Here is a 15,069-nt window from a genome sequence, read left to right as displayed (position 1 = left end):
ATGTTCTGCAAACTCAGCCGCTGCTTGAGCAGCAGAGATAGCATCCTTAAATTTCATGTTCAAATTCCGCCTGCTAATAGGAAAATTACCATTACCATCTCAAGGAAATGATTGCCCATGTTCCAACATTTCATCCTTGAAACCTAAGAGGCATGAACCACCATCATCAACAAAATATTGCCTTTAAAGTTCTACAACAACTCTGGTAGCTAGGCTTGCATGTTTTGCAATCTAAGCCACTGCTTGAGCAGTAGAGGTAGCATCCTTAAATTTCATGTTCCAACTCTGCCTGCCAACAAAAAAATTACCATTACCATCTCAATGAATTGATTGCCCATGTTCAAACCTTTCATCCTTGAAAACTAAGTGGCATGAACCACCATCATCAACAAAATATTGCCTTGAAAGTTCTACAACAGCTCTGGCAGCTAGGCTTGCATGTTCTGCAAACTCAGCCGCTGCTTGAGCAGCAGAGGTAGCATCCTTAAATTTCGTGTTCCAATTTTGCCTGCCAACAGAAAAATTACCATTACAATCTCTAGGAAATGATTGCCCATGTTCCAACCTTTCATCCTTGAAACCTAAGTGGCATGAACCACCATCATCAACACAATATTGCCTTGAAAGTTCTCCAACAGCTCTGGCAGCTAGGCTTGCATGTTCTGCAACCTAAGCCGCTGCTTGAGCAACATAGGTAGCATCCTTAAATTTCATGTTCCAATTCTGCCTGCCAACAGAAAAATTGCCATTCCCATCTCTAGGAAATGATTGCCCATGTTCCAACCTTTCATCCTTGAAACCTAAGTGGCATGAACCACCATCATCAACAAAATATTGTCTTTAAAGTCTACAAAAGCTCTGGCAGCTAAGCTTGGATGTTCTGCAAACACAGCCGCTGCTTTAGCAGCAGAAATAGCATCCTTAAATTTCATGTTCCAATTCTGCCTGCAAATAGAAAATTTACCATCTCCAGGAAATGATTGCCCATGGTCCAACCGTTTATCCTTGAAACCTAAGTGGCATGAACCACCATCATCAACACAATATTGCCTTGAAAGTTCTACAACAACTCTTGCAGCTAGGCTTGCATATTCTGCAAACTCATCTGCTGCTTGAGTAGAATAGGTAGCATCCTTAAATTTCATTGTCCAATTCTACCTGCCAACAAAAAAAATTACCATTACCATCTGTAGGAAATGATTGCCCATGTTCCAACCTTTCATCCTTGAAAACTAAGTGGCATGAACCACCATCATCAACACAATATTGCCTTGAAAGTTCTCCAACAGCTCTGGCAGCTAGGCTTGCATGTTCTGCAACCTCAGCCGCTGCTTGAGCAACAGAGGTAGCATCCTTAAATTTCATGTTCCAATTCTGCCTGCCAACAGAAAAATTGCCATTCCCATCTCTAGGAAATGATTGCCCATGTTCCAACCTTTCATCCTTGAAACCTAAGTGGCATGAACCACCATCATCAACACAATATTGTCTTTAAAGTCTACAAAAGCTCTGGCAGCTAAGCTTGGATGTTCTGCAAACACAGCCGCTGCTTTAGCAGCAGAAATAGCATCCTTAAATTTCATGTTCCAATTCTGCCTGCCAATAGAAAATTTACCATCTCCAGGAAATGATTGCCCATGGTCCAACCGTTTATCCTTGAAACCTAAGTGGCATGAACCACCATCATCAACACAATATTGCCTTGAAAGTTCTACAACAACTCTTGCAGCTAGGCTTGCATATTCTGCAAACTCATCTGCTGCTTGAGTAGAATAGGTAGCATCCTTAAATTTCATTGTCCAATTCTACCTGCCAACAAAAAAATTACCATTACCATCTGTAGGAAATGATTGCCCATGTTCCAACCTTTCATCCTTGAAAACTAAGTGGCATGAACCACCATCATCAACACAATATTGCCTTGAAAGTTCTCCAACAGCTCTGGCAGCTAGGCTTGCATGTTCTGCAACCTCAGCCGCTGCTTGAGCAACAGAGGTAGCATCCTTAAATTTCATGTTCCAATTCTGCCTTCCAATAGAAAAAATGCCATTACCATCTCTAGGAAATGATTGCCCATGTTCCAACCTTTCATCCTTGAAACCTAAGTGGCATGAACCACCATCATCAACTCAATATTGCCTTGAAAGTTCTACAACAACTCTGGCAGCTAGGCTTGCATGTTATGCAAACTCAGCCGCTGCTTGAGCAGCAGAGGTAGCATTCTTAAATTGCATGTTCCAATTCTGCCTGCCAACAGAAAAATTACAATTACCATCATAAGGAAATGATTGCCCAATGTCCAACCTTTCATCCTTGAAAACTAAGTGGCATGAACCACCATCATCAACATAATATTTCCTTGAAAGTTCTACAACAACTCTGGCAGTTAGGCTTGCATGTTCTGCAAACTCAGCCGCTGCTTGAGCAGCAGAGGTAGCATCCTTAAATTTCATGTTCAAATTCTGCCTGCCAATAGAAATATTACCATCACCATCTCCAGGAAATGATTGCCCATGTTCCAACCTTTCATCCTTGTAGCCTAAGTGGCATGAACCACCATCATCAACACAATATTGCCTTTAAAGTTCTACAAAAGCACTGGCAGCTAAGCTTGGATGTTCTGCAAACTCAGCCGCTGCTTCAGCAGCAGAGATAGCATCCTTAAATTTCATGATCCAATTCTCCCTGCCAATAAAAAATTTACCATCTCCAGGAAATGATTGCCCATGGTCCAACCTTTTATTCTTGAAACCTAAGTGGCATGAACCACCATCATCAACTCAATATTGCCTTGAAAGTTCTACAACGGCTCTTGTAGCTAGGCTTGCATATTCTGCAAACTCATCTGCTGCTTGAGTAGAAGAGGTAGCATCCTTAAATTTCATGTTCGGATTCTACCTGCCAACAAAGAAATTACCATTACCATCTGTAGGAAATGATTGCCCATGTTCCAACCTTTTATCCTTGAAAACCAAGTGGCATGAACCACCATCATCAACACAATATTTCCTTGAAAGTTCTCCAACAGCTCTGGCAGCTAGGCTTGCATGTTCTACAACCTCAGGCGCTACTTTAGCAACAGAGGTAGCATCCTTAAATTTCATGTTCCAATTCTGCCTGCCAACAGAAATATTACCATCACCATCTCCAGGAAATGATTGCCCATGTTCCAACCTTTCATCCTTGCAGCCTAAGTGGCATGAACCACCATCATCAACACAATATTGCCTTTAAAGTTCTACAAAAGCACTGGCAGCTAAGCTTGGATGTTCTGCAAACTCAGCCGCTGCTTGAGCAGCAGAGATAGCATCCTTAAATTTCATGTTCCAATTCTCCTCGCCAATAAAAAATTTACCATCTCCAGGAAATGATTGCCCATGGTTCAACCTTTTATCCTTGAAACCTAAGTGGCATGAACCACTATCATCAACACAATATTGCCTTGAAAGTTCTACAACAGCTCTTGCAGCTAGGCTTGCATATTCTGCAAACTCATCTGCTGCTTGAGTAAAAGAGGTAGCATCCTTAAATTTCATGTTCCAATTCTACCTGCCAACAAAAAAATTACCATTACCATCTGTAGGAAATGATTGCCCATGTTCCAACCTTTTATCCTTGAAAACTATGTGGCATGAACCACCATCATCAACACAATATTGCCTTGAAAGTTCTCCAACAGCTCTGGCAGCTAGGCTTGCATGTTCTGCAACCTCAGCCACTGCTTGAGCAATAGAGGTAGCATCCTTAAATTTCATGTTCCAATTCTGCCTGCCAACAGAAAAATTGCCATTCCCATCTCTAGGAAATGATTGCCCATGTTCCAACCTTTCATCCTTGAAACCTAAGTGGCATGAACCACCATCATCAACACAATATTGCCTTGAAAGTTCTACAACAACTCTGGCAGCTAGGCTTGCATGTTCTGCAAACTCAGCCGCTGCTTGAGCAGCAGAGGTAGCATCCTTAAATTGCATGTTCCAATTCTGCCTGCCAACAGAAAAATTACCATTACCATCACAAGGAAATGATTGCCCATGTTCCAACCTTTCATCCTTGAAAACTAAGTGGCATGAACCACCATCATCAACATAATATTGCCTTGAAAGTGTTTTACAACAGCTCTGGCAGCTAGGCTTGCATGTTCTGCAAACTCAGCCGCTACTTGAGCAGCAGAGGTAGCATCCTTAAATTTCATGTTCCAATTCTGCCTGCCAACAGAAATATTACCATCACCATCTCCAGGAAATGATTGCCCATGTTCCAACCTTTCATCCTTGCAGCCTAAGTGGCATGAACCACCATCATCAACATAATATTGCCTTTAAAGTTATACAAAAGCTCTGGCAGCTAAGCTTGGATGTTCTGCAAACTCAGCCGCTTCTTGAGCAGCAGAGGTATCATCCTTAAATTTCATGGTCTAATTCTGGCTGCCAAGAGAAATATTACCATCACCATCTCCAGGAAATGATTGCCCATGTTCCAACCTTTCATCCTTGAAACCTAAGTGGCATGAACCACCACCATCAACTCAATATTGCCATGAAAGTTCTACAACAACTCTGGCAGCTAGGCTTGCATGTTATGCAAACTCAGTCGCTGCTTGAGCAGCAGAGGTAGCATCCTTAAATTGCATGTTCCAATTCTGCCTACCAACAGAAAAATTACCATTACCATCTCACGGAAATGATTGCCCATGTTCAAACCTTTCATCCTTGAAAACTAAGTGGCATGAACCACCATCATCAACATAATATTGCCTTGAAAGTTCTACAAAAGCTCTGGTAGTTAGGCTTGCATGTTCTGCAAACTCAGCCGCTGCTTGAGCAGCAGAGGTAGCATCCTTAAATTTCATGTTCCAATTCTGCCTGCCAATAGAAATATTACCATCACCATATCCAGGAAATGATTGCCCATGTTCTAACCTTTCATCCTTGAAAACTAAGTGGCATGAGCCACCATCATCAACCAAATATTGCCTTGAAAGTTCTACAACAGCTCTGGCAGCTAGGCTTGCATGTTCTGCAAACTCAGCCGCTGCTTGAGCAGCAGAGGTAGCATCCTTAAATTTCATGTTCCAATTTTGCCTGCCAACAGAAAACTTACCATTACCATCTCCAGGAAATGATTGCCCATGTTCCAACCTTTCATCCTTGAAACCTAAGTGGCATGAACCACCATCATCAACACAATATTGCCTTTAAAGTTCTACAACAGCTCTGGCAGCTAGGCTTGCATGTTCTGTAAACTCAGCCGCTGCTTGAGCAGCAGAGGTGGCATCCTTAAATTTCATGTTCCAATTCTGCCTGCCAATAGCAAATTTACCATTACCATCTCCAGGAAATGATTGCCCATGTTCCAACCTTTCATCCTTGAAACCTAAGTAGCATGAACCACCATCATCAACAAAAAATATTGCCTTGAAAGTTCTACAACAGCTCTGGCAGCTAGGCTTGCATGTTCTGCAAACTCAGCCGCTGCTTGAGCAGCAGAGGTAGCATCCTTAAATTTCATGTTCCAATTCTGCCTGCCAACAGAAATATTACCATCACCATCTCCAGGAAATGATTGCCTATGTTCAAACCTTTCATCCTTGCAGCCTAAGTGGCATGAACCACCATCATTAACACAATATTGCCTTGAAAGTTCTACAACAACTCTGGCAGCTATCCCTGCATGTTCTGCAAACTCAGCCGCTTCTTGAGCAGCAGAGGTAGCATCCTTAAATTTCATGTTCCAATTCTGCCTGCCAAGAGAAATATTATCATCACCATCTCCTGGAAATGATTACCCATGTTCCAACCTTTCATCCTTGCAGCCTAAGTGGCATGAACCACCATCATCATGTTCCACTTCTGCTTGCCAACAAAAAAATTAACATCTCCAGGAAATGATTGCCCATGTTCCAACCTTTCATCCTTTCAAATTAAGTGGCATGAACCACCATCATCAACAAAATATTGTTCTATAACAGCTCTGGCAATTAGGCTTGCATGTTCTGCAAACTCTTCCATTGCTTGAGCAGCAGAGGTAGCATCCTTAAATTTCATCTTCCAATTCTGCTTGCCAACAGAAAAATTACCATTACCATCTCCAGGAAATGATTACCCATGTTCCAACCTTTCATCCTTGAAACCTAAGTGGCATGAACCACCATCATCAACACAATATTGCCTTGAAAGTTCTACAACAGCTCTGGCTGCTAGGCTTACCTGTTCTGCAAACTCAGCCGCTGCTTGAGCAGCAGAGGTAGCATCCTTAAATTTCATGTTCCAATTCTGCTTGCCAATAGCAAATTTACCATTACCATCTCCAGGAAATGATTGCCCATGTTCCAACCTTTCATCCTTGAAAACTAAGTGGCATGAACCACCATCATCAACATAATATTTCCTTGAAAGTTCTATAACAGCTCTGGCAGTTAGGCTTGCATGTTCTTCATACTGAACCGCTGCTTGAGCAGCAGAGGTAGCATCCTTAAATTTCATGTTCCAATTCTGCCTGCCAATAGATATATTACCATCACCATCTCCAGGAAATGATTGCCCATGTTCCAACCTTTCATCCTTGAAACCTAAGTGGCATGAACCACCATCATTAACACAATATTGCCTTGAATGTTCTACAATAGCTATGGCAGCTAGGCTTGCATGTTCTGCAAACTCAGCCGCTGCTTGAGCAGCAGAGGTAGCATCCTTAAATTTCATGTTCCAATTATGCCTGCCAACAGAAATATTACCATCACCATCTCCAGGAAATGATTGCCCATGTTCCAACCTTTCATCCTTGCAGCCTAAGTGGCATGAACCACCATCATCAACACAATATTGCCTTGAAAGTTCTCCAACAGCTCTGGCAGCTAGGTTTGCATGTTCTGCAACCTCGGGCGCTGCTTGAGCAACAGAGGTAGCATCCTTAAATTTCATGTTCCAATTTTGCCTCCCAACAGAAAAATTACCATTAACATCTCTAGGAAATGATTGCCCATGTTCCAACCTTTCATCCTTGAAACCTAAGTGGCATGAACCACCATCATCAACACAATATTGCCTTTAAAGTTCAACAATAGCTCTGGCAGTTAGGCTTGTATGTTCTGCAAACTCAGCCGCTGCTTGAGCAGCATGGGTAGCATCCTTAAATTTCATGTTCCAATTCTGCCTGCCAACAGATATATTACCATCACCATCACCACGAAATGATTGCCCATGTTCCAACCTTTCATCCTTGAAACCTAAGTGGCATGAACCACCATCATTAACATAATATTGCCTTGAATGTTCTACAACAGCTCTGGCAGCTAGCCTTGCATGTTCTGCAAACTCAGCCGCTGCTTGAGCAGCAGAGGTAGCATCCTTTTATTTCATGTTCCACTTCTGCTTGCCAACAAAAAAATTACCATCTCCAGGAAATGATTGCCCATGTTCCAACCTTTCATCCTTGAAACCTAAGTGGCATGAACCACCATCATCGACACAATATTGCCTTTAAAGTTCTACAACAGCTCTGGCAGCTAGGCTTGCATGTTCTGCAAACTCAGCCGCTGCTTGAGCAGCAGAGGTGGCATCCTTAAATTTCATGTTCCAATTCTGCTTGCCAATAGCAAATTTACCATTACCATCTCCAGGAAATGATTGCCCATGTTCCAACCTTTCATCCTTGAAACCTAAGTGGCATGAACCACCATCATCGACACAATATCGCCTTTAAAGTTTTACAACAGCTCTGGCAGCTAGGCTTGCATGTTCTGAAAAATCAGCCCTGCTTGAGCAGCAGAGGTGGCATCCTTAAATTTCATGTTCCAATTCTGCTTGCCAATAGCAAATTTACCATTACCATCTCCAGGAAATGATTTCCCAAGTTCCAACCTTTCATCCTTGCAGCCTAAGTGGCATGAACCACCATCATTAACACAATATTGCCTTGAAAGTTCTACAACAACTCTGGCAGCTATCCCTGCATGTTCTGCAAACTCAGCCGCCTCTTGAGCAGCAGAGGTAGCATCCTTAATTTTCATGTTCCAATTATGCCTGCCAACAGAAATATTACCATCACCATCTCCAGGAAATGATTGCCCATGTTCCAACCTTTCATCCTTGCAGCCTAAGTGGCATGAACCACCATCATCAACACAATATTGCCTTGAAAGTTCTCCAACAGCTCTGGCAGCTAGGTTTGCATGTTCTGCAACCTCGGGCGCTGCTTGAGCAACAGAGGTAGCATCCTTAAATTTCATGTTCCAATTTTACCTCCCAACAGAAAAATTACCATTAACATCTCTAGGAAATGATTGCCCATGTTCCAACCTTTCATCCTTGAAACCTAAGTGGCATGAACCACCATCATCAACACAATATTGCCTTTAAAGTTCAACAACAGCTCTGGCAGTTAGGCTTGTATGTTCTGCAAACTCAGCCGCTGCTTGAGCAGCAGAGGTAGCATCCTTAAATTTCATGTTCCAATTCTGCCTGCCAACAGATATATTACCATCACCATCACCACGAAATGATTGCCCATGTTCCAACCTTTCATCCTTGAAACCTAAGTGGCATGAACCACCATCATTAACATAATATTGCCTTGAATGTTCTACAACAGCTCTGGCAGCTAGCCTTGCATGTTCTACAAACTCAGCCGCTGCTTGAGCAGCAGAGGTAGCATCCTTTTATTTCATGTTCCACTTCTGCTTGCCAACAAAAAAATTACCATCTCCAGGAAATGATTGCCCATGTTCCAACCTTTCATCCTTGAAACCTAAGTGGCATGAACCACCATCATCGACACAATTTTGCCTTTAAAGTTCTACAACAGCTCTGGCAAGCTAGGCTTGCATGTTCTGCAAACTCAGCCGCTGCTTGAGCAGTAGAGGTGGCATCCTTAAATTTCATGTTCCAATTCTGCTTGCCAATAGCAAATTTACCATTACCATCTCCAGGAAATGATTGCCCATGTTCCAACCTTTCATCCTTGAAACCTAAGTGGCATGAACCACCATCATCGACACAATATCGCCTTTAAAGTTTTACAACAACTCTGGCAGCTAGGCTTGCATGTTCTGCAAAATCAGCCGCTGCTTGAGCAGCAGAGGTGGCATCCTTAAATTTCATGTTCCAATTCTGCTTGCCAATAGCAAATTTACCATTACCATCTCCAGGAAATGATTTCCCAAGTTCCAACCTTTCATCCTTGCAGCCTAAGTGGCATGAACCACCATCATTAACACAATATTGCCTTGAAAGTTCTACAACAACTCTGGCGGCTATCCCTGCATGTTCTGCAAACTCAGCCGCCTCTTGAGCAGCAGAGGTAGCATCCTTAATTTTCATGTTCCAATTCTGCCTGCCAAGAGAAATATTACAATCACCATCTCAAGGAAATGATTGCCCATGTTCCAACCTTTCATCCTTGAAAACTAAGTGGCATGAACCACCATCATAAACATAATATTTCCTTGAACGTTCTACAATAGCTCTGGCAGTTAGGCTTGCATGTTCTGCAAACTCAGCCGCTGCTTGAACAGCAGAGGTAGCATCCTTAAATTTCATGTTCCAATTCTGCCTGCCAACAGATATATTACCATCACCATCTCCAGGAAATGATTGCCCATGTTACAACCTTTCATCCTTGAAACCTAAGTGGCATGAACCACCATCATTAACACAATATTGCCTTGAATGTTCTACAATAGCTATGGCAGCTAGGCTTGCATGTTCTGCAAACTCAGCCGTTGCTTGAGCAGCAGAGGTAGCATCCTTAAATTTCATGTTCCAATTATGCCTGCCAACAGAAATATTACCATCACCATCTCCAGGAAACGATTGCCCATGTTCCAACCTTTCATCCTTGCAGCCTAAGTGGCATGAACCACCATCATCAACACAATATTGCCTTGAAAGTTCTCCAACAGCTCTGGCAGCTAGGTTTGCATGTTCTGCAACCTCGGGCGCTGCTTGAGCAACAGAGGTAGCATCCTTAAATTTCATGTTCCAATTTTGCCTCCCAACAGAAAAATTACCATTAACATCTCTAGGAAATGATTGCCCATGTTCCAACCTTTCATCCTTGAAACCTAAGTGGCATGAACCACCATCATCAACACAATATTGCCTTTAAAGTTCAACAATAGCTCTGGCAGTTAGGCTTGTATGTTCTGCAAACTCAGCCGCTGCTTGAGCAGCATGGGTAGCATCCTTAAATTTCATGTTCCAATTCTGCCTGCCAACAGATATATTACCATCACCATCACCACGAAATGATTGCCCATGTTCCAACCTTTCATCCTTGAAACCTAAGTGGCATGAACCACCATCATTAACATAATATTGCCTTGAATGTTCTACAACAGCTCTGGCAGCTAGCCTTGCATGTTCTGCAAACTCAGCCGCTGCTTGAGCAGCAGAGGTAGCATCCTTTTATTTCATGTTCCACTTCTGCTTGCCAACAAAAAAATTACCATCTCCAGGAAATGATTGCCCATGTTCCAACCTTTCATCCTTGAAACCTAAGTGGCATGAACCACCATCATCGACACAATATTGCCTTTAAAGTTCTACAACAGCTCTGGCAGCTAGGCTTGCATGTTCTGCAAACTCAGCCGCTGCTTGAGCAGCAGAGGTGGCATCCTTAAATTTCATGTTCCAATTCTGCTTGCCAATAGCAAATTTACCATTACCATCTCCAGGAAATGATTGCCCATGTTCCAACCTTTCATCCTTGAAACCTAAGTGGCATGAACCACCATCATCGACACAATATCGCCTTTAAAGTTTTACAACAGCTCTGGCAGCTAGGCTTGCATGTTCTGAAAAATCAGCCCTGCTTGAGCAGCAGAGGTGGCATCCTTAAATTTCATGTTCCAATTCTGCTTGCCAATAGCAAATTTACCATTACCATCTCCAGGAAATGATTTCCCAAGTTCCAACCTTTCATCCTTGCAGCCTAAGTGGCATGAACCACCATCATTAACACAATATTGCCTTGAAAGTTCTACAACAACTCTGGCAGCTATCCCTGCATGTTCTGCAAACTCAGCCGCCTCTTGAGCAGCAGAGGTAGCATCCTTAATTTTCATGTTCCAATTATGCCTGCCAACAGAAATATTACCATCACCATCTCCAGGAAATGATTGCCCATGTTCCAACCTTTCATCCTTGCAGCCTAAGTGGCATGAACCACCATCATCAACACAATATTGCCTTGAAAGTTCTCCAACAGCTCTGGCAGCTAGGTTTGCATGTTCTGCAACCTCGGGCGCTGCTTGAGCAACAGAGGTAGCATCCTTAAATTTCATGTTCCAATTTTGCCTCCCAACAGAAAAATTACCATTAACATCTCTAGGAAATGATTGCCCATGTTCCAACCTTTCATCCTTGAAACCTAAGTGGCATGAACCACCATCATCAACACAATATTGCCTTTAAAGTTCAACAACAGCTCTGGCAGTTAGGCTTGTATGTTCTGCAAACTCAGCCGCTGCTTGAGCAGCAGAGGTAGCATCCTTAAATTTCATGTTCCAATTCTGCCTGCCAACAGATATATTACCATCACCATCACCACGAAATGATTGCCCATGTTCCAACCTTTCATCCTTGAAACCTAAGTGGCATGAACCACCATCATTAACATAATATTGCCTTGAATGTTCTACAACAGCTCTGGCAGCTAGCCTTGCATGTTCTACAAACTCAGCCGCTGCTTGAGCAGCAGAGGTAGCATCCTTTTATTTCATGTTCCACTTCTGCTTGCCAACAAAAAAATTACCATCTCCAGGAAATGATTGCCCATGTTCCAACCTTTCATCCTTGAAACCTAAGTGGCATGAACCACCATCATCGACACAATTTTGCCTTTAAAGTTCTACAACAGCTCTGGCAGCTAGGCTTGCATGTTCTGCAAACTCAGCCGCTGCTTGAGCAGTAGAGGTGGCATCCTTAAATTTCATGTTCCAATTCTGCTTGCCAATAGCAAATTTACCATTACCATCTCCAGGAAATGATTGCCCATGTTCCAACCTTTCATCCTTGAAACCTAAGTGGCATGAACCACCATCATCGACACAATATCGCCTTTAAAGTTTTACAACAACTCTGGCAGCTAGGCTTGCATGTTCTGCAAAATCAGCCGCTGCTTGAGCAGCAGAGGTGGCATCCTTAAATTTCATGTTCCAATTCTGCTTGCCAATAGCAAATTTACCATTACCATCTCCAGGAAATGATTTCCCAAGTTCCAACCTTTCATCCTTGCAGCCTAAGTGGCATGAACCACCATCATTAACACAATATTGCCTTGAAAGTTCTACAACAACTCTGGCGGCTATCCCTGCATGTTCTGCAAACTCAGCCGCCTCTTGAGCAGCAGAGGTAGCATCCTTAATTTTCATGTTCCAATTCTGCCTGCCAAGAGAAATATTACAATCACCATCTCAAGGAAATGATTGCCCATGTTCCAACCTTTCATCCTTGAAAACTAAGTGGCATGAACCACCATCATAAACATAATATTTCCTTGAACGTTCTACAACAGCTCTGGCAGTTAGGCTTGCATGTTCTGCAAACTCAGCCGCTGCTTGAACAGCAGAGGTAGCATCCTTAAATTTCATGTTCCAATTCTGCCTGCCAACAGATATATTACCATCACCATCTCCAGGAAATGATTGCCCATGTTACAACCTTTCATCCTTGAAACCTAAGTGGCATGAACCACCATCATTAACACAATATTGCCTTGAATGTTCTACAATAGCTCTGGCAGCTAGCCTTGCTTGTTCTGCAAACTCAGCCGCTACTTGAGCAGCAGAGGTAGCATCCATATATTTCATGTTCCACTTCTGCTTGCCAACAAAACAATTACCATCTCCAGGAAATGATTGCCCATGTTCCAACCTTTCATCCTTTAAAATTAAGTGGCATGAACCACCATCATCAACAAAATATTGCCTTGAAAGTTCTACAACAGCTCTGGCAGCTAGGCTTGCATGTTCTGCAAACTCAGCCGCTGCTTGAGCAGCAGAGGTAGCATCCTTAAATTTCATGTTCCAATTCTGCCTGCCAACAGAAAAATTACCATTACCATCTCCAGGAAATGATTGCCCATGTTCCAACCTTTCATCCTTGAAACCTAAGTGGCATGAACCACCATCATCAACACAATATTGCCTTGAAAGTTCTACAACAGCTCTGGCAGCTAGGCTTGCATATTCTGCAAACTCAGCCGCTGCTTGAGCAGCAGAGGTAGCATCCATAAATTTCATGTTCCAATTCTGCCTGCCAACAGAAAAATTACCATTACCATCTCCAGGAAATGATTGCCCATGTTCCAACCTTTCATCCTTGAAACCTAAGTGGCATGAACCACCATCATCAACACAATATTGCCTTTAAAGTTCTACAACAGCTCTGGCAGCTAGGCTTGCATGTTCTGCAAACTCAGCCGCTGCTTGAGCAGCAGAGGTAGATTCCTTAAATTTCATGTTCCAATACTGCCTGCCAATAGAAAAAATACCATTACCATCTCCAGGAAATGATTGCCCATGTTCCAACCTTTCATCCTTGAAACCTAAGTGGCATGAACCACCATCATCAACAAAATATTGCCTTGAAAGTTCAACAACAGCTCTGGCAGCTAGGCTTGCATGTTCTGCAAACTCAGCCGCTGCTTGAGCAGCAGAGGTAGCATCGTTAAATTTCATATTCCAATTCTGCCTGCCATCAGAAATATTACCATCACCATCTCCATGAAATGATTGCCCATGTTCCAACCTTTCATCCTTGCAGCCTAAGTGGCATGAACCACCACCATTAACACAATATTGCCTTGAAAGTTCTACAATAACTCTGGCAGCTATCCTTGCATGTTGTGCAAACTCAGCCGCTTCTTGAGCAGCAGAGGTAGCATCCTTAAATTTCATGTTCCAATTCTGCCTGCCAAGAGAAATATTACCATCACCATCTCCAGGAAATGATTGCCCGTGTTCCAACCTTTCATCCTTGAAAACTAAGTGGCATGAACCACCATCATCAACATAATATTGCCTTGAAAGTTCTACAACAGCTCTGGCAGTTAGGCTTGCATGTTCTGCAAACTCAGCCGCTGCTTGAGCAGCAGAGATAGCATCCTTAAATTTCATGTTCCAATTCTTCCTGCCAACAGAAATATTACCATCACCATCTCCAGGAAATGATTGCCCATATTCCAACCTTTCATCCTTGAAACCTAAGTGGCATGAACCACCATTATTAACACAATATTGCCTTGAAAGTTCTACAACAGCTCTGGCAGCTAGCCTTGCATGTTCTGCAAACTCAGTCGCTGCTTGAGCAGCAGAGGTAGCATCCATTAATATCATGTTCCACTTCTGCTTGCCAACAGAAAAATTACCATCTCCAGGAAATGATTGCCCATGTTCCAACCTTTTATCCTTTAAATTTAATTGGCATGAACCACCATCATCAACAAAATATTGCCTTTAAAGTTCTACAATAGCTTTGGCAGCTAGGCTTGCATGTTCTGCAAACTCAGCCGCTGTTTTAGCAGCAGAGGTAGCATCCTTAAATTTCATGTTCCAATTCTGCCTGCCAACAGAAAAATTACGATTACCATCTCCAGGAAATAATTGCCCATGTTCCAAACTTTCATCTTTGAAACCTAAGTGGCATGAACCACCATCATCAACACAATATTGCCTTTAAAGTTCTACAACAGCTCTGGCAGCTAGGCTTGCATGTTCTGCAAACTCAGCCGCTGCTTGAGCAGCAGAGGTAGATTCCTTAAATTTCATGTTCCAATACTGCCTGCCAATAGAAAAAATACCATTACCATCTCCAGGAAATGATTGCCCATGTTCCAACCTTTCATCCTTGAAACCTAAGTGGCATGAACCACCATCATCAACAAAATATTGCCTTGAAAGTTCAACAACAGCTCTGGCAGCTAGGCTTGCATGTTCTGCAAACTCAGCCGCTGCTTGAGCAGCAGAGGTAGCATCGTTAAATTTCATATTCCAATTCTGCCTGCCATCAGAAATATTACCATCACCATCTCCATGAAATGATTGCCCATGTTCCAACCTTTCATCCT

Source organism: Nicotiana tabacum, chromosome 4 (assembly GCF_000715075.1).
Source record: "Nicotiana tabacum cultivar K326 chromosome 4, ASM71507v2, whole genome shotgun sequence".
NCBI lineage: Eukaryota > Viridiplantae > Streptophyta > Magnoliopsida > Solanales > Solanaceae > Nicotiana > Nicotiana tabacum.
This window is presented reverse-complemented; position numbering follows the sequence as displayed.